This window comes from Salvelinus fontinalis, chromosome 12 (assembly GCF_029448725.1).
Source record: "Salvelinus fontinalis isolate EN_2023a chromosome 12, ASM2944872v1, whole genome shotgun sequence".
NCBI classification, from domain to species: domain Eukaryota; kingdom Metazoa; phylum Chordata; class Actinopteri; order Salmoniformes; family Salmonidae; genus Salvelinus; species Salvelinus fontinalis.
This window is the reverse complement of record NC_074676.1, coordinates 20,924,504-20,943,251: the sequence shown is the minus strand read 5'-3', so window position 1 is coordinate 20,943,251 and position 18,748 is coordinate 20,924,504. Positions and strand designations below refer to the sequence as shown.

The 18,748-nt window shown below is 45.8% G+C and overlaps 1 pseudogene; it reads right to left on the bottom strand.

The window, feature by feature from the left end:
• Positions 1-404: 404 nt before the first annotated feature.
• LOC129867703 (outer dense fiber protein 3-B-like) lies at positions 405-1,849 on the bottom strand (annotated as a pseudogene).
• Positions 1,850-18,748: the final 16,899 nt, after the last annotated feature.

Sequence of the window (18,748 nt, the reverse complement as noted above, 5' to 3'; positions counted from 1 at the left end):
CTATAATACTAGATATTTCATATTAGTTGTAATACTGAAAGTGGTCACAAACCTTTGGCCTGATATCAAACTTTGAATCTCATGTGGTAAAATATGTGCACCTTAAAACAGAAACGTATCCTGTTGAAAAGTGATAACTGAAGTATAAATACAGTACTGTACACCCCCCCAATATGTGATTGTCAGGTTAGCTTGTCAGCATCCTTTTACTCAATGCAGCATACGCAATACATAGCAATAAGGCACAAGAAACTGCTTTCTTCAGTGCAGAGCAGTTTGATGCTGCTTTATTTATTGCTGGGATTTATTTATTTTACCGTTATTTTACCAGGTAAGTTGACTGAGAACACGTTCTCATTTGCAGCAACGACCTGGGGAATAGTTACAGGGGAGAGGAGGGGGATGAATGAGCCAATAAGGGGGTGTAGGAAATGGAAGGAGAAGAAGGAGAAGAAGGAAGGTAGGGAGGCAAGTTCCTATTACACCACGTCCACGATGAGTGGAGCGATGAACTCGGAATGATGAATTCTGAAAGTGAAGCTTTGAGGTTTGATCCTGGTGAAGGTCACCTACCAATGGAAGACTGGCAGTTAGGACACTACCGATGCAACAGTGGGTAGAAAAACACTTTGTAGAAGAGATTTTCATATTTTTTATTTTAAGATGTTAATTATTGCATAACAGTAATATAAGAGTGATATGGGTATGATGAGGTGACTTGCCTGGTCAGGGTGGTGTGATCCGGGGCCTGGTTTCATGGTGGTGTCTCCAGGCATGCTGTTGCATCCTGTCATGCTGTAGTGGGGGGGCTTGTGTTTGTAGGTGCAGGGGTCCACCACTCTGTATGTCCCTGGGCCAGGGACAGGTGAAAACACAGGGAAGAAGTGTGAGGGAAGATAAAATGAACGATAGGCCTATTAACTCCATCTGTTCATTTTCGCTAAAGAGGACAGGTGAGATTTCCATTTGGAAGAGTCTGTGTTCGACATGTCAGATCTACCTTCTGCAGGTCCTCGTGGAAACTGCCTATCTTGCTGAGTCCTCGGAGGGAGAAGTTAGGGATGGAGGTTTTGTTGACGGTGGCAGGCCCCAGCACAGAGGGAAGCATGTAAGCAGCAGGGCCTGAGAGAAAGGACACATTCACATTCCGTAAGTACACCAACATTCTATTCCACAGTTCTAACACATTATCTCAGTCTTCATCGAACAGGCTCCTTCGATCACATTCTAAAATTCTACAGCCAGCATTCTAATCCATGTCTCTAAAAGCCACAGTGTTGGACTGATATCATTATTGAAGAGGATGTTACCTGGGGTCTGGTCGTTGCGGAAGCCTTTGCTACAAGCAGACAGGGAATAGGCAGGGCCAGAGTAATATGCAGACTGCACTGAACTCTCAGGGGAGTAGCGACCTGAAACATCGAACAGACAGTAAGAACACAGTTTCATATTGTATGTCTTGAGTCTGTATGTGTGTGTAATTTCTGAGAGACATTGTGTGAGTTTTGAGCATGCTTGTGTGTGTGTGTGTGTGTGTGTGTGTGTGTGTACTCGCAAGTGTCTGTGTGTTACTGACCAGGCCATGGGGTTTGGAACAGCTAGGGGTCTTTTGGGCGGCTGTAGAGGGAGTATGAAGGGGTCCCGTCATGTCCAACCCTGGTGATGTTGGAGGGAACCAAGTACCCCGGCCCGGGGGAGCAGTCTGAGCTGAGCTGGTGGTGGCCATCCCAAAACTGAACGCCGGCCCTTTCAGCATCCTGGGGTCATGGTAGTTCAGACCTGAAGGAAGAGATGAAGATGAAAGGCAGGTCAAATTTAAATCACAATGTGGCAACAAAAAAAAAAACATGTTAATAATTTACAAAAATGGACACATTATTCATGTTTTTTTTTAATGCAATGCAGTCAGAACTTCAGTTTTTCAGTGTGTGTGTGTGTGTGTGTGTGTGTGTGTGTGTGTGTGCGTGTGTGTGTGTGTGTGTGTGTGTGTGTGTGTGTGTGTGTGTGTGTGTGTGTGTGTGTGTGTGTGTGTGTGTGTGTGTGTGTGTGTGTGTGTGTGTGTGTGTGTGTGTGTCTAGATCTGTCTGTGTTTTGACAGCTGGATAAGCCAGCAGACATCAGACCTACCTATGTTCCATCCTGAGTCACCCATCAATATTACGGAAACTCTTTTTTTTAAAATTATTTTTGATGGAAGAGTCAGAACAATTCCTTAAATGACCAGGTTGTGGTATTGCTCAGCTCTCTGTCAATTGGCCCCCAATTCACTCAAAAATAGGCTACATAGGCATCCTCTGTACTACTGGGGGTACACTCAATGTTTACATTGTATTTTAAGGACAGATGTGATTTCGGATCAATATTCAATAACAATGTTCTCCAGAGAAACAGCTTGCATGGTGTGTTCATTTTAACATATCATCTGCACTTGAATGAAAATGTGCCTGTGCCTTGAGTGTTCAGAATACATCAAAGTCAACTCTCATCTAACAGTGGCTTTGGCATCAGTAAAACATTTGACATCCAAACCTTTATAATGTGACAAGTACATAATTATGTCTAGGCTTGATTGAGACAATAATAAACCTGTTTACTGTCGCCTCTCTATCAAACTCACTTTAATGTGCCTAATTTCCATGTGGTTTAGGGTCTGAGTAGCAGGCTGAAGGCTTTTAAATGATGATTAATGAAAAACTGAAACAAAACCTTTGTGCAAAATTAAGGATCAGGAGGTTAAATATCATAAAATAAATGTATCAGCATTCAGATTATTGAGTATGGCCAAAACGCAGTTATGGCCTTTAGAAATGTTCTCTCCAGCCACTCACTTTTAAGTGATTTTATGCCTTATCCATGGCTATCAATTTACACAGTTCCTGGATAAAGGTGTCAATGTTACTCTAGAGAGCACTAAAGAAAAGTGGGAAAGAGAGAGATGGAGATATATAGCTAGAAAGACATATGTAAAAAGAGAAAGAGAGAGAGAAACTACTCAAAGTGTCCCCCAAAAAGCCAGCTCTTTAATAGTGGTGCATTAAATAATTGAACCCCCCCTACTAGTGAAATATGATTGGCTATACAGACACTGGCTCCAGACCCCTTCAAAGAATGAATATCTACATCACTTGTGGTTTGGTGCTCATCTATCTGAACAGCTGAGCACAGATTCCAATCTCTCTGGTCCCTACATAGTTTTGGGTTATTGATGCTCGAGTCTGATGCTAAACCGTGATAAGCTGTGAGACGTAGTCAATAAAGGTTAGAGGCTGTGACCGGGCGTTCTATTAAACAGCCCTCCATGCCTGTCCAACCTCTCGCTCTAAAGACATCTGAGTCTCTGTCTGAATCCTGAATCCCATTACTCTTTCTAATTAAAAACTTCACCCCGTAGCACTCCCCTCCGGGGCCAATAGTCCCAGGACCTCTGAACTGGCCCCTGCCGTAGCACGCTGCTTTCATTAGATTAAACACAATAATGAGAAAATCTTTTATCTTTGCATATAATTAAGGATCAGATGAAGGACATGTTGATCGATGGCAGGGAGTGACAGGTTAGTAAAAATCTTAGAACTGCCGATGAGGTCCTGCCAGTGATCAATAGAAAATGTCCAGCTCAGATTGGAGTGCATGGATAGGCTGTCGTCACAGCAACGGGACGTTGTCAATACTAACAACTAGTTAAATCTCTCATACTGCAGACATGGATGGAGTCCTCAATCTGAGGGTGTGTGTGAGGGGGGGAGAGGCTCTGTGAGTGTGTTTAATCGTAACCCTAATTCAACAATTCAACGTCTACATAAGAAATCACTTAGATTGTTCTGCTGTTTTAGTTCCGGGCTAGAATAAAAGCCGGCACACCCAGCAGGTCTCCAGGACCAGGGTTGGTGATCACTTTTTTAAATCGACTGTTTCCCTTCACCGTCACTGGAGGGCAGGGTCGTCCTATATGAAAGGGAGGCTCATTTTAGGCAGACAGTGTGTGAGACTGAGGAACACTTTAGAATCGTGTGTTGCTTGCTGTACTGTGCTTATATTAAGGAGTAATGTTTCACTATAACCAAAATATAAATCAAAACTAATATTTTACATCAAAACTGAATCTGTTAGATTTTTTGACCACAGTGGCTCCGTGTGGCTCCATTGGTGAAGAATGGCACTTGCAATGTCAGGGTTGTGGGTTCAATTCCCATGTTTGACCGGTACGAATCAAAATGTATGCACTCACTACTGTGAGTTGCTCTGGATAAGAGCATCTGCTAAATAACTAAAATGTCACACAAAAAAGTCAATCAGGTAAAATAAATCTTTGCCAGGATCTACAACTTCTGTTTTAGTTTTCTACATAGTGTTTAACCATAACATGGAAGAACGAGCTATCCAAAAAACGAATTGTTGTTTTGTTTTTACACAAGTTGTTGTTTTTCTCCCAAAAATGTTTTTATGTTGTGTATTTGTAATTGAGACAACATGAGAAGACGAGAGATATTCCGAGGTGTTGCCATGGTATTGGTTGTGTATGTTTGAGGAGATTGGAGAGAATGGGCCAGTATTGACAACACTTCACTCCTCTTTCATACACAGACACAAAGCCACTGTCACATGACTGGGGTTTTGGCAATTTGTCTGATTGCAACATACGGTGGGCCTCTTGCTTCCAGAGTAAACACAGACAGACAGACGGACAGACCACTTTGAATGTAATCATACTTTAAACAAGTGTGCTTGGAAACAGAGAGATACATTGTAATATTATTATTTTTAGTATCTATCCCTCTCTTTTGACAGTGAACTTGACAGTGTGAGCCTCTACCCACTTATCTGGGATGACTAATGCTAGTCAATTACAGTGCTGGTGATTCCTACGGTGTTCTCAAGTACTGTTAGAGCTGCCATAGTAAAACAGTTCAGCACCTCTATGTCCCCCTGTCTCTCTCACACACACACACACACACACACACACACACACACACACACACACACACACACACACACACACACACACACACACACACACACACACACACACACACACACACACACACACACACACACACACACAGTCTTGTACAGCTAGGTAACCTTGTGGGGAGACACAATTCAGTCCCATTCAAAATTGTGTTTTTCCCTAACCCTTAACCCTAATCCTAACCCAAACTCTTACCTTAACACTAACCCTAACCTTAACCCTGACCTTATCCCAAAAACCTAACCTTAACCCTAACCCTAACACTAATTCTCAACTCAACCCTAAACCCCCTAGAAATAGCATTTAACCTTGTCGGGGCCAACAAAATGTCCCCAGTTGGTCACATTTTTTTTGTTTACTATTCTTGTGGGGACATCTGGTACCTACAAGAATAGTTAAACATGTCCAAACACACACACACACACACACTCTCTCTTAACCTACATTACCAACTACAGCCAAACTGTCACTGCCCATAATTGGGTCTCACTGTCGGGACAGAAATCAGCCTCACTGTTCAGACTAAAACTGAAACATCCCTCACTCATTCATTCCTCATCTGTCCCCATCCCCTGGTGAGTTTGGTGTGTGTGTGTGTGTGTGTGTCTCTGTGTGTGTGTGTGTGTGTGTGTGTGTGTGTGTGTGTGTGTGTGTGTGTGTGTGTGTGTGTGTGTGTGTGTGTGTGTGTGTGTGTGTGTGTGTGTGTGTGTGTGTGTGTGTGTGTGTGTGTGTGTGTGTGTGTGTGTGTGTGTGTGTGTGACAGTGGTAGCCTGGGGGCCTGGTTGCTGTTGACAGGTACGAGCGTTTCTGATTTGAGGAGAGCCGTCACCCAGACGACTGCAGCTGCCTCCCCAAGTGACACCTCCCTGTTACCAGGGGGATTAGGGTGTGTGTGTGTGTGTGTGTGTGTGTGTGTGTGTGTGTGTGTGTGTGTGTGTGTGTGTGTGTGTGTGTGTGTGTGTGTGTGTGTGTGTGTGTGTGTGTGTGTGTGTGTGTGTGTGTGTGTGTGTGTGTGTGTGTGTAGAAGTTCTCAAGATAGGGAAAGTTTCCCTGATGAGGTGACAGGTCCTCACACTGTACAGCCAACCAAAGGATACAGAAGAAGAGGGAGGAGAAGCGGTAGAGGGGAGAGAGGAGGAGAGAGAGAGAGGGATGCTCCCTGGTCACCAATTTAGGCCCAGCCATGGCATCCTGCACCACACACACAATACCAATACAAGCCAACCCATATACAATATGAGCCAAGCTCCATCCCATGAGCAGCTGAGCATGCCACGGCAGCATGCGGTCGTTGAGTTTGCCTTTCTCTAGATGTGTGTGTATTTGTGTCCATCCATCCACCACCCATGCACCCGCATGTGAGTCTGCCCAGTGTGAGTGCTGTGTATATCACGCTCTGCCCTATCTAATTTCATTAATGTGATCTCCTGTCCATCCCCCTGATGTCTTAACTGCCATTATTTGTGGTTCCCTTCAAATAAAGTCCAGGCTATAAATTGTGTTCTGTGGAAATTGAGATATAAACGCCACCCTGCATTACAGTCTAATATTCTGCCATTTAATTAACTGAAAGCTACACTGACATTTATTGGATTGCAAGTTACTTGTTAATGGCAATACATTGAGAAACCCCCCAAAAATATCATTGCTTATTTTACATCAATAATTTGTGGACCTTTAGCTAATGATTATTCATTACAGCCCTATGGGGACTGTCTCGTTATGGGGAGGGAAAGTGAATGAAGAATTTAAAGATTTAAGTGGCTAGTGTCTGTTTCTCTGCGTCTACAGAAAAAAGGTTCCCCAGCTGTCCCCATAGTGTAACCCTTTTTGGTTACAGGTAGAAAGAACCCTTTTGGGTTCCATGTAGAACCATCTGTGAGATGGGTTCTCCATGGAACCCAAAATTATTCTACCTAGAACCAAAAGGGTCAACCTGGAACCAAAAGGGGTTCTTCAAAGTGTTCTCAGATGGGGACAGCCAGAAACCATTTTAGGTTTTCAATTCAAAGGGACTTTATTGGCTTGGGAAACAATGTTTGCATTGCCAAAACAAGTGAAATAAAGGATAACAAATTAACAGTGTTTAATTAACATTAAACACACAAAGGTTTCAAAAGAGAAAGACTTTTGTACAGTGTTGTTACAATGTGCGAATAGTAGAAGTACAAATGGCAGGGGAAAATAAATAATCAGATATTATTCAAATATAGGTTTCATTTACTTGTGTTTCAGCGCCACTGGTTGCCCTTTTCTTATTGCAACAGGTCACACATTTTGTTGCGATGATTACAAACTGCTGTATTTGACTATATGTATATACAGTCCCAGTCAAAAGTTTGGACACACCTACTCATTCAATGTTTTTCTTTATTTTTAATATTTTCTACATTGTAGAATAATAGTGAAGACATCAAAACTATGAAATAACACATATGGAACCAAAAAAGTATTAAACAAATCTAAATATATTTTAGATTTTAGATTCTTCAAAGTAGCCACCATTTGCCTTGATGACAGCTTTGTACACTCTTGGCATTTTCTCAACAAGCTTCACCTGCAATGATTTTCCAACAGTCTTGTAGGAGTTCCCACATATGCTGAGCACTTATTGGCTGCTTTTCCTTTACTCTGCGGTCCAACTCATCCGAAACCATCTCAATTGGGTTGAGGTCGGGTGATTGTGGAGGCCACTCTCCTTCTTGGTCAAATAGCCCTCACACACTTTAGAGGTGTGTTGGGTCATTGTCCTGTTGAAAAACAAATGATAGTCCCACTAAGCGCAAACCAGATGGGATGGCGTATCACTGCAGAATGCTGTGGTAACCATGCTGGTTAAGTCTGCCTTGAATTGTAAATAAATCACAGACAGTGTCAACAGCAAAGCACCCCCACACCATCCCACCTCCTCCTCCATGCTTCACGATGGGAACCACACATGCAGAGATCATCCGTTCACCTACTCTGCATCTCACAAAGACACGGCAGTTGGAACCAGAAATCTCAAATTTGCACTCATCAGACCAGAGGACAGATTTCCAACAGTCTAATGTCCATTGCTCGTGTTTCTAGGCCCAAGCAAGTCTCTTCTTATTATTGGTGTCCTTTAGTAGTGGTTTCTTTGCAGCAATTCGAACATGGCCTGATTCACGCAGTCTCCTCATAACAGTTGATGTTGAGATGTGTCTGTTACTTGACCTCTGTGAAGCATTTATTTGGGCTGCAATTTCTGAGGCTGGTAACTCTAATGAACTTATCCTCTGCAGGAGTGGTAACTGAGTCTTCCTTTCCTGTGGCGGTCCTAATTTTCTTGGTTACTACATTATTCCATGTGTTATTTCATAGTTTTGATGTTTTCACTATTATTCTACAATGTATAAAATAGGAAAAATAAAGAAAACCCTTGAATGAGTAGGTGTGTCCAAACTTTTGACTGGTACTTCCACCGAAGTCGGTTCCTCTCCTTGTTCGGGCGGCGTCCGGCAGTCGGCGTCACCGGTCTTCTAGCCATCGTCAATCCACTTTTCATTTTCCATTTGTTTTGTCTTGTTTTCCTACACACCTGGATTTCATTTCCCTCATTAATTGTTGTGTATTTAACCCTCTGTTCCCCCCATGTCTTTGTGTGGAATTGTTTGTTGTAAGTGCTTGTGCACATGTTTACTGGTGAGCGTCGGGTTTTGTACCCATGTTGGTTATTTCTTTATGTCGTTGGTTTTTCAATTATTAACTAGTTCTGCACTCCTGCGTCTGACTTCCCTGCCACCCTTACAGAATTCCACACCCAAAAATGTAGTCAGCAGGAGCAGGTGCCCCACGTATAGGGGTCGAGGAGCGCATCCAGGAGCAAGCGGCGATGATCCACCATCTAGGCGCCACCATGGACCTCGTCATCCAAACTATGGACCGCTGGGAAAGACAGGGAGTTCCTCCAGCGCCTCCACCAGCACAACCAGGGCCTCCACTACTCGCCTCCTCTTCACCCGGTCCCAGTGGGATTTGTCTCGCCCTTCCCCAGGAGTACGACGGGACGGTTTCTCTACCTGGCAACCGTCCACCTGGCTCCTTCGGGCGTCCGAAGGAGGGTGTCCGCCCTCGTCTCGTGCCTCTCAGGGAAAGCCCTGGAGTGGGTCAACGCTGTGTGGGGAGAAGGAGACGCGGCGCTAGACCATTTCAAGGATTTCACCCCCGCCGTTTCCGGGCAGTCTTCGACGGCGGGTGAACGTCTCTACCATCTGAGGCAGGGGACGTGGAGCATCCAGGAGTTCGTCATGGAGTTTCGTACCCTGGCCGCTGGCGTGGAATGGAGCGACAGGGCCCTGATCGACCACTATCGCTGCAGTTTGCGCGAGGACGTCCGTCGGGAGTTGACCTGCAGGGACACCACCCTCACCTTCGACTAGCTGGTGGACCTGTCCATTCGGTTGGATAACCTGCTGATACCCGTGGACGTCCAGAGCGGGGTCTGTCAGCTCCATCCCCCAGCACCACCGCTTCGATGCCCATGGAGCTGGGAAGTGCTATGCGCAGGGAGACCGGAGGAGGTTCCGTCTCGTGCACCATCTGTGGCCGCAGATGTCACACTGCCGGTCGGTGCCGGGTTGGCTCCTCTGGGGATCGAGGCAGCAGGCAGGGCACTCTGGTGTCACCCCAGGTGAGCCGGCACCATTCTCACACAGAGCCCTCTGTTGCACACATGTTTTTGTATGTCACTTTTCCTGAATTTTCCCCGCATTCCCAGCATAAGGCGCTCGTCGATTCAGGCGCGGCTGGGAATTTTATAGACAGACCGTTCGCCCATAGTTTAGGGATCCCCATTGTTCCCGTGGCTGTGCCCTTCCCCGTTCACGCCTTAGACAGTCGACCATTAGGGCCAGGGTTGATTAGGGAGGCCACCACTCCCCTGGGCATGTTGACGCATGGGGATCACAAGGAGATAATCAGTCTCTTTCTTATTGACTCTCCTGCGTTTCCCGTGGTGCTAGGCCTACCTTGGTTAGCCTGTCATGACCCCACTGTTTCGTGGCAACAGAGGGCTCTCACGGGGTGGTCGCGAGAATGCTCGGGGAGATGTTTAGGGGTTTCCGTTGGTGCTACTACGGTGGAAAGTCCAGGCCAGGTTTCCACCGTGCGCATCCCCCTGAATATGCCGATTTGGCTCTCGCTTTCTCAAAAAAGAAGGCGACTCAATTACCACCTCATCGACGGGGGGATTGTGCGATATATCTCCTGGTAGACGCCGCACTTCCCAGGAGTCACGTGTATCCCCTGTCACAGGCGGAGACGGCGGCTATGGAAACATATGTCTCCGAATCCCTGCGTCAGGGGTACATTCGGTCCTCCACCTCACCCGCCTTTTTTGTGAAGAAGAAGGAGGGAGGTCTGCACCCGTGCATTGACGATCGAGGTCTAAACCAGATCACTGTGAGGTACAGTTACCCGCTACCTCTCATAGCCACAGCGATTGAGTCAATGCACGGGGCGCGCTTCTTCACCAAACTAGATCTCAGGAGTGCTTACAACCTGGTGCGTATTCGGGGGGGAGACGAGTGGAAGACGGCTTTTAGTACTACCTCAGGGCATTATGAGTACCTCGCCATGCCGTACGGGTTGATGAATGCTCCATCAGTTTTCCGAGCCTTTGTAGACAAGATTTTCAGGGACCTGCACGGGCAGGGTGTAGTGGTGTATATTGATGACATTCTGATATACTCCGCTACACGTGCCGAGCATGTGTCCCTGGTGCGCAGGGTGCTTGGTCATCTGTTGGAGCATGACCTGTACGTCAAGGCTGAGAAATGCCTGTTCTTCCAACAGTCCGTCTCCTTCCTAGGGTATCGCATTTCCACCTGAGGGGTGGAGATGGAGAGTGACCGCATTTCAGCCGTGCGTAATTGGCCGACTCCCACAACGGTAAAGGAGGTGCAGCGGTTTCTAGGGTTTGCCAAATTCTACCGGCGGTTTATCCGGGGTTTTGGTCAGGTAGTGACTCCCATTACCTCACTTCTGAAAGGGGGACCGGTACGTTTGCAGTGGTTGGCTGAGGCGGACAGGGCTTTTGGTCACCTGAGGGATCTGTTTACCTCGGCTCCCGTGCTGGTCCATCCGGATCCATCTTTGGCGTTTATAGTGGAAGTGGACGCGTCCGAGGCTGGGATAGGAGCCGTGCTCTCTCAGTGCTCGGGTACGCCACCAAAGCTCCGTCCCTGTGCCTTCTTCTCGAGGAAGCTCTGCCCGGCGGAGCGAAACTATGTTGTGGGGGACCGGGAGCTGTTGGCTGTCGTCAAGGCTTTGAAGTCGTGGAGACATTGGCTTGAGGGGGCTAAACACCCTTTTCTCATCTGGACTGACGACCTCAATCTGGAGTACATCCGGGCGGCGAGGAGACTGAACCCTCACCAGGCAATGTTTTTCACCCGTTTTGTTTTCACCCTTTCTTACAGACCAGTTTCCCAGAACGCTAAGGCAGACGACTCTGTCCTGGCTGTATGACACAGAGGAGCGGCCCATGGATCCCACCCCCTCGCCTCGTGGCGCCGGTAATGTGGGAGCTGGACGCGGACATTGAGCAGGCGCTGCGTGCAGAGCCCACTCCCCTCCAGTGTCCCGCTGGGCGTCTGTACGTTCCGTCTGCTGTCTGTGACCGGCTGATCTATTGGGCCCACACGTCACCCTCCTCTGGTCATCCAGGCATCGGTCAGACGGTGAGCTGTCTGAGTGGGACGTACTTGTGGCCCACTTTGGCTAAGGACGTGAGGGTTTATGTTTCCTGCTCGGTGTGCGCCTAGTGTAAGGCTCCTAGGCACATGCCCAAGCTACACCCCTTACCCGTTCCACAACGGCCGTGGTCGCACCTGTCGGGGAATTTCCTTACTGATCTTCCTCCCTCACAGGGTAACACCACGATCCTGGTCGTTGTGGACCATTTTTCTAAATCCTGCCGTCTCCTCCCTCTGCCCGGTCTCCCTACAGCCTGCAGAGGCCTTGTTTACACACGTTTACACAAGTTCACTTCGAGGGTCTGGAGGGCGTTCATGGAACGTCTGGGGGTCTCGATCAGCCTTGCCTCTGGTTTTCACCCCGAGAGTAACAGGCAGGTGGAGAGATTTAACCATGTGGGTAGGTTTCTGTGGTCATATTGCCAGGACCGGCCCGGGGAAGTGGGCGGCGTTCGTGCCCTGGGCAGAGATGGCCCAGAACTCGCTCCCCAACTCCTCCATTAACCTCTCCCCCTTCCAGTGCGTACTGGGGTATCAGCCCAGTTCTGGCTCCTTGGCATCAGAGTCAGACCGAGGCTCCTGCAGTGGACGACTGGTTCCGGCGTGCGGAGGAGACATGGGATGCCACTCATGTTCACGTTCAGCACACCGTGCTGCGCCAGAAAGCCAGCGCAGACCGTCACCGCAGCGAGGCCCCGGTGTTCGCACCGGGGGACCGGGTCTGGCTCTCGACCCGAAACCTGCCCCTCCACCTGCCCTGCCGGAAGCTGGGTCCGTGGTTTGTGGGGCCATTTAAAGTCCTGAACGAGGTGAGTTTCAGGTTACAGCTTCCCCCCGATTACCGTATTAACACCTCGTTCCATGTGTCTCTCCTCAGGCCGGTGGTGGCTGGCCCGCTCCAGGAGTCTGAGGTGCGGGAGGTTCCTCCGCCCCCTCTGGACATCGAGGGGGCCCCGGCGTACTCCGTTCGATCCATACTGGATTCGAGGCGTCGGGCGAGGGGCCTTCATTACCTCATGGACTGGGAAGGGTACGGTCCGGAGGAGAGATGCTGGGTTCCGGTGGAGGACGTGTTGGACCCTTCAATGCTGCGGGAGTTCCACCGTTTCCGTCCGGATTTCCCTGCACCTCGTCCCCCGGGTCATCCCCGAGGCCGGTGTCGGCGCGCAGCTGGAGCCGCGCGTCAAGGGGGGGGTACTTTCACGACTTCCACCGAAGTCGGTTCCTCTCCTTGTTCGGGCGCCGTTCGGCGTCACCGGTCTTCTAGCCATCATCGATCCACTTTTCATTTTCCATTTGTTTTGTCTTGTTTTCCTACACACCTGGTTTTCATTTCCCTCATTAATTGTTGTGTTTTTGATCCTCTGTTCCCCCCGATTTCTTTGAGTGGAATTGGTTTTTGTAAGTGCTTGTGCACATGTTTATTGGTGCACGTCGGGTTTTGTACCCATGTTGGTTATTTCTTTATGCCGTTGGTTTTGCAATTAAACTGCTCCGGCTATTACATAGTTCTGATCTCTTGCGTCTGACTTCCCTGCCACCAGTTACGCACCACTTACAATGTTCATCTCTTGTCATTTCAGGGCTTTATAGTGGTATGAGTAAGTGTCGATTGTTTTTAAGTGGTTATAGAATTCGATGTCTACTTTTTGGATATTGATTAGTAATTGATATTGGTTCAATTTTAGATTTGAATATTTTGAGCCAGACTCTAATTGGTATGTCAATTTGAATTTGTCTTTGATAGCGTAAAAACCCCTTCTTGTTTTCTCTTTCAGTTCATTGACAGCCAAGCAGATATTACCAGTAGAGCGTATCTTTAAGTCCAGATATGAACAGACTTTAGTGTGTGCTATGTCTATTTGGTTTATGTGTCTATTTCTCTGTCTGTCTTTTTCTGTCTCTGTTTCTGTCTCTCTCTGACTCCATGTTTTTCTCATGAAGTGGGTTCTAACCCAGTGTGTGTGTGTGTGTGTGTGTGTGTGTGTGTGTGTGTGTGTGAGAGAGAGAGAGAGAGTTTTTAATCCCCGTTATGAGTCTAAAGTGGTGAGGTGGTCAACCTCTGGTCCCTCTATAGGACATGACAACAACACAGAAGATGCATTAGACCAATCCATCATCAGCCATACACTATTAGGGTATATTACTGTAGATATAACCTTCAGCTCTGGGCTAAAGTTAATATAGAGGGAGTGTTGAGTCAGAGCAGAGAGACCTCTTCTTCCTGTATGTTTATGTGGAGTTATGAGAAGGTTGTTGTGAGGTAAGGCATTTGCTGTGTCATGGATTTAGGTTGAAACTGTGTTGGACTTGAATTCTTTGCATTGGCTCTGATCTGCTAAAGATCCATAGTGAGATAGGTCAATGACTGTGTTCCTTTTAGTTTATTTTAGTTTGTCTGTCTGTCTGTGTTCCTCTTTCAGGAAACTGTGAAATTGTGTTTGTGTTTCTGTCTCTCTGAAGCCACAGTTTAAAGCAATTCTTTCTCTCCCAGTCCTCAGTGCTCCTTTGTCTACTCTGTAGTGCCACTCTCCGTCTGCATCAGTCAGGTGGCTTGCCAGCTTGCCAGTTGTGTGAATATTTCCTGTCATGTCGAGGCATCATACACACACAAACAACCCCCCTTACACACACACACACACACACACACACACACACACACACACACACACACACACACACACACACACACACACACACACACACACACACACACACACACACACACACACACACACACACACACACACACACACACAAACAACCCCCCTTACACACACACACACACACACACACACACACACACACACACACACACACACACACACACACACACACACACACACACACACACACACACACACACACACACACACACACACACACACACAGGAGTCAGACGGCGAGCCTTTGTCAGGCGCTGCCATTTGGCTGGGACTGGCACTGATCTGGCATGGTGGGCACAGCGATATGACAGACCTGCCACATAGATGAAACCCTCAGACGCCAGGCAGGGAGAGACGCTCGACTGCACACACAAAAGACCGCACAAAGTCAAAAAGAGCAGTCAGTCAGACGGTATGCACGCAGCCCGAACCTGTCAGCACCGATCTAATCTATGTGGGTCTTCTCTGAAAGAGAGAGAGGCAAGAGAGTTAGAGAGGAGTGAGGGTTTTGGGAGGGGAACATCAGGCGGACAGACAGAGACATGACTCAAATTAGGAATGATGTGGTGTGAGTTGGAGGACCAGCAAGATTCTACCCTTATCAACTCCACCTGTCTCCCTCTCTCCCGCTCTTCCTCCTCTTCCCTCTCCTCTGTTTGCCCCTCATCCCACTACTCTACCCCCACCAACTGCTCTGTCTCCATGTCTCCATCCCCTCCCTCTCCTCTCTCGCTAACACCCCCCTCCCTCCCCCCCAGGGGTTTTCCTGTGTGATCGTCTCACCGACATCTGCCCATCTCATCCAGCTGAGGGGACAGAACGGCTCTCCTCTTCTCCTGGTCGGCTGGTTGCTCCTCCTCCTTGTTCGCATCTCACTCATCCCTTCTGATGCCTCCCAACGACCTGCAAATAAACAACAGTGACAAGCTGTTATTTTGCAAGGCCAAGAGCAAAGTCCCTAAAATGCTGAGGAACCGAAATCACATTGAGGACCATACATTCTGACTTTGTAGTAGGGAAACAACCTGCTTTTTAATTTATAATGACTTTGAAAATGATCAGAGCACTACTCACCACATAATGCAATCGCAAAAAGAATAACTTACACAGTTACTTATGAAATTGTTCAGAAATTCAGTTAATGCACTATACAATCAAAGTTCAGATACAGCGTGCGTGGGTTCATCCCTTATCCTACTCGTCCAAGGCCCTTGTCTGTGACTACCTGTCCCAGGCTAATGGACAGACACAGTTGACAGCTCAGTGTATGTGAGGTCTAATTAGGAGGAAGTCTGACGACCTCTTGACGTTCTGTCACTGGTGGAGCATGTCCTAACGTTCTAGACGGAAAGTTAGCTGAATGTTCATCTAATTACAGGTGTGTTTTAAATATGTGTTATTAAATGTAAACTACTGTCACAAGCCAATGCAGAGTTGTAGCAGATTACCTTAGATTGACTTTGTTGAAAGTCACAGTAAACCAAACTGACAAGGATCAATTAGTAAAAGACATGAATTTGGATATTAAGCTCCAGGTTTATTAAATCAGCCTTGACCATTAACTGAGCCTCAGTAAGAATCCAGTAATATTTCAGTTGAAGGGAGAATCAGCTTAGTCAGAGTGGATCTTAGTTAATATCTAATCCTTTACATAATATTGCCTCTATATCTTTATCTATATAGTAAAAGCTCTATATCTATGTGGTAATGTTAGCTCTATAACTATCTGCATAATAAAAGCTCTATATCTCTGTGGTAATGTTAGCTCTATAACTATCTGCATAATAAAAGCTCTATATCTCTGTGGTAATGTTAGCTCTATAACTATCTGCATAATAAAAGCTCTATATCTCTGTGGTAATGTTAGCTCTATAACTATCTGCATAATAAAAGCTCTTTATCTCTGTGGTAATGTTAGCTCTATAACTATCTGCATAATAAAAGCTCTATATGTCTGTTGTAATGTTAGCTCTATAACTCTGTCTGCATAGTATAAGCTCTATGTCTCTGTGGTAATGTTAGCTCTATAACTCTGTCTACATAATATAAACTCTATATCTCTGTGGTAATGTTAGCTCTATATCTCTGTGTTAATGTTAGCTCTATAACTCTAGCTATATAATATAAGCTCTATGTCTCTGTGGTAATGTTTATTCTATGTCTCTGTGGTAATGTTAGCTCTATAACTCTATCTATATAATATAAGCTCTATGTCTCTGTGATAATGTTAGCTCTATATCTCTATCTACATAATATAAGCTCTATGTCTCTGAGTTAATGTTAGCTCTATATCTTTGTGGTAATGTTAGTTCTATATCTCTATCTATGTAATATAAGCTCTATGTCTCTGTGGTAATGTTTGCTCTATGTCTCTGTGGTAATGTTAGCTCTATAGCTCTGTCTACATAATATAAGCTCTACATTGTTATCCACATAATTTTACCTCTATACAGTGCATTCGTAGAGTATTTAGACCCCTTGACTTTTTCCACATTTTGTTACGTTACAGGCTTATTCTAAAATTGATTAAATAACAGAAAATCCTCAGCAATCTACACACAATATCCCATTATAAACAATAAAAACAGAAATAGTTATTTACAGAAGTATTCAGCCCCTTTGCTATGAGACTCGAAATTGAGCTCAGGTACATCCTGTTTCCAATGCTCATCCTTCAGGTGCTTCTACAACTTGATGGAGTCCACCTGTGGTAAATTCAATTGATTGCCGCACACTCTAGGAGCTCAGATGCAAAAATATTTAATTACCAACGTTTCGACAGACAAGCTGTCTTCATCAGGGTACAATCACAAACACTGCGGGATGACTCGTTTATATATAGTGTCAAAACACACAGGTGTCAGTAATCATGGCCAACAGTGGCCTAATATCATTGGTTAATTACTCATATTAAAACGGCATAGAATGAGCAACATACAATTAATACAAATGGATAGCATACGATCATAGACACACTAAAGACCACACAAGCCTACAAACAACCACAATGGCAAAGTCACAACAATCACAACAATCACAAGAATGGCTTCAGATCAAAGTCCACATTAAGACCGAAGGGAGCAAGGGTCTTTAAATTAAATATCCAAGCAGCCTCTCGTCTTAACAATAAATTATCAAGGTCACCCCCTCTCCTAGGGAGGGTGACATGTTCGATGCCAATATAACGCAAAGATGAAATCGAGTGGCCTGCCTCCAAAAAGTGGGCCGCAACTGGGTAGGTCAAGTTTTTGCACCTAATGGTGCTACGATGCTCTGAGATACGTACTTTTAATTCACGCTTAGTTTTACCCACATAATTTTTACCACAAGGACAAGTTATGAGATAAATAACTGCCTTAGTGGAGCACGTAATAACACCTTTGATTGGGATCGATGTCCCTGTTTGTGGATGTTTAAAGGATCTGCATTTATAAGTGCCATTGCATTGGGCACAGCCATTACACTTATAATTACCATCCAGTAGAGGCGCAAATAGACGTTGTTCAGGAATATCTTGGGGGGTTAAATCAGAGTGTACCAATTGGTCTCGGAGATTTCTGCCCCGCGAAAATACGACCAAGGGAAGGTCAGAAAACACATTACCGAGACTATCATCGGATTTAAGAATATGCCAATGTTTGTGAACGATTCCCTTAATTTGTTCAGAGCGCTTTGAATAGCGGGTAGTTAAAATGCAAGAATGCGTCTTTTTGCGAGACTGCCCTTGAAAAAGGTCATGTCTCGTTTTGTTTTGAATTTTCTCAATGGCATTATTAATCTGAACATTTTTGTACCCCCTCTCCTTGAACTTTCTTTGCGTCTCAGCCATATTTCTGTCGAAATCTGATTGTTTTTTGCAAATTCTTTTGATTCGACAGAATTGGCTGTAGGGCAAACTATTTTTCAAGGGAAGTGGGTGACAACTGTCAGCCCTCAACAAACTGTTACGATCAGTAGGTTTCCTGTAAAGATCAGTGTATAGAACATTATTTTCACACAAGATCAGAAGATCAAGAAAACTGATTTGACGTGTATCAGATTGCATAGTAAATCTCAAATGTCTGTCGAAACGTTGGTAATTAAATATTTTTGCATCTGAGCTCCTAGAGTGTGCGGCTCTCCTTTATTTTCTTGTTTTCTACTCCGCTAGCCAGCACCACGCCTACATAGGTGTGCGTTTCTTTTTTCTTCTAAATTCAATTGATTGGACATTATTTGGAAAGACACACATGTCTATTTAAGGTCCCACAGTTGAAAGTGCATCTCAGAGAAAAAAACAAGCCAGGAGGTCGAAGGAATTGTCCATAGAGCTTCGAGACAGGAATGTGTCGAGGCACAGATCTGGGGAAGGGTATCAACACATTTCTGCAGCCTTAAAATGTCCCCAAGAACCTTCA